The following is a 2,500-nucleotide window of genomic DNA, read 5'->3' as shown; positions in this document are numbered from 1 at the left end:
TGGTGGGGAGTTTTGTGAAAAAAATGAAATTCGTGGTTTTTGAGATGTGAGGGTTGGAATGGCCTCCAAATGCCCCCAAATGAATACCATGAAAGTCTTGGTGCACGAAAGTTTTGAGTTGGTTGGGTTTTGCACATGGGCAAGGTTGGCGGTGCACCACGGCATCGCTAAATGGCTTGGTGGGGAGTTTTGTGAAAAAATGAAATTCGTGGTTTTTGAGATGTGAGGGTTGGAATGGCCTCCAAATGCCCCCAAATGAATACCATGAAAGTCTTGGTGCACGAAAGTTTTGAGTTGGTTGGGTTTTGCACATGGGCAAGGTTGGCGGTGCACCACGGCATAGCTAAATGGCTTGGTGGGGAGTTTTGTGAAAAAATGAAATTCGTGGTTTTTGAGTTGTGAAGGTTGGAAAGGCCTCCAAATGCCCCCAAATGAATACCATGAAAGTCTTGGTGCACGAAAGTTTTGAGTTGGTTGGGTTTTGCACATGGCCAAGTTGGTCGGTGCACCACGGCATAGCTAAATGGCTTGGTGGGGAGTTTTGTGAAAAAATGAAATTCGTGGTTTTTGAGATGTGAGGGTTGGAATGGCCTCCAAATGCCCCCAAATGAATACCATGAAAGTCTTGGTGCACGAAAGTTTTGAGTTGGTTGGGTTTTGCACATGGGCAAGGTTGGCGGTGCACCACGGCATAGCTAAATGGCTTGGTGGGGAGTTTTGTGAAAAAATGAAATTCGTGGTTTTTGAGATGTGAGGGTTGGAAAGGCCTCCAAATGCCCCCAAATGAATACCATGAAATTCTTGGTGCACGAAAGTTTTGAGTTCGGAGGGTTTTGCACATGGCCAATGTTGGCGGTGCACCGCGGCATAGCTAGAAGGATTGGTGGGGAGTTTTGTGAAAAAATGAAATTCGTGGTTTTTGAGATGTGAGGGTTGGAAAGGCCTCCAAATGTCCCCAAATGAATACCATGAAATTCTTGGTGCACGAAAGTTTTGAGTTCGGAGGGTTTTGCACATGGCCAATGTTGGCGGTGCACCGCGGCATAGCTAGAAGGCTTGGTGGGGAGTTTTGTGAAAAAATGAAATTCGTGGTTTTTGAGATGTGAGGGTTGGAAAGGCCTCCAAATGCCCCCAAATGAATACCATGAAAGTCTTGGTGCACGAAAGTTTTGAGTTCGTTGGGTTTTGCACATGGCCAAGTTGGTCGATGCACCACGGCATAGCTAAATGGCTTGGTGGGGAGTTTTGTGAAAAAATGAAATTCGTGGTTTTTGAGATGTGAGGGTTGGAATGGCCTCCAAATGCCCCCAAATGAATACCATGAAAGTCTTGGTGCACGAAAGTTTTGAGTTGGTTGGGTTTTGCACATGGGCAAGGTTGGCGGTGCACCACGGCATAGCTAAATGGCTTGGTGGGGAGTTTTGTGAAAAAATGAAATTCGTGGTTTTTGAGATGTGAGGGTTGGAATGGCCTCCAAATGCCCCCAAATGAATACCATGAAAGTCTTGGTGCACGAAAGTTTTGAGTTGGTTGGGTTTTGCACATGGGCAAGGTTGGCGGTGCACCACGGCATAGCTAAATGGCTTGGTGGGGAGTTTTGTGAAAAAATGAAATTCGTGGTTTTTGAGTTGTGAAGGTTGGAAAGGCCTCCAAATGCCCCCAAATGAATACCATGAAAGTCTTGGTGCACGAAAGTTTTGAGTTGGTTGGGTTTTGCACATGGCCAAGTTGGTCGGTGCACCACGGCATAGCTAAATGGCTTGGTGGGGAGTTTTGTGAAAAAATGAAATTCGTGGTTTTTGAGATGTGAGGGTTGGAATGGCCTCCAAATGCCCCCAAATGAATACCATGAAAGTCTTGGTGCACGAAAGTTTTGAGTTGGTTGGGTTTTGCACATGGGCAAGGTTGGCGGTGCACCACGGCATAGCTAAATGGCTTGGTGGGGAGTTTTGTGAAAAAATGAAATTCGTGGTTTTTGAGATGTGAGGGTTGGAAAGGCCTCCAAATGCCCCCAAATGAATACCATGAAATTCTTGGTGCACGAAAGTTTTGAGTTCGGAGGGTTTTGCACATGGCCAATGTTGGCGGTGCACCGCGGCATAGCTAGAAGGCTTGGTGGGGAGTTTTGTGAAAAAATGAAATTCGTGGTTTTTGAGATGTGAGGGTTGGAAAGGCCTCCAAATGTCCCCAAATGAATACCATGAAATTCTTGGTGCACGAAAGTTTTGAGTTCGGAGGGTTTTGCACATGGCCAATGTTGGCGGTGCACCGCGGCATAGCTAGAAGGCTTGGTGGGGAGTTTTGTGAAAAAATGAAATTCGTGGTTTTTGAGATGTGAGGGTTGGAAAGGCCTCCAAATGTCCCCAAATGAGTACTGTAAAAGTGTTGGTGCACAAAAGTTTTGAATTGGATGCATTTTGCACTTGGCCAAGTTGGTCGGTGCACCGCGACTAGATAGCTTGGTGCCAAAATTTGTCAAATTTAAGACCTTGGCCAAACT

This window comes from Vigna unguiculata, unplaced genomic scaffold (genome assembly GCF_037176805.1).
Source record: "Vigna unguiculata cultivar grain cowpea cultivar isolate G323 ecotype 2 unplaced genomic scaffold, ASM3717680v1 ptg000019l_ERROPOS221140, whole genome shotgun sequence".
Lineage (NCBI taxonomy): Eukaryota > Viridiplantae > Streptophyta > Magnoliopsida > Fabales > Fabaceae > Vigna > Vigna unguiculata.
Note: the sequence above shows the minus strand (reverse complement) of the source record.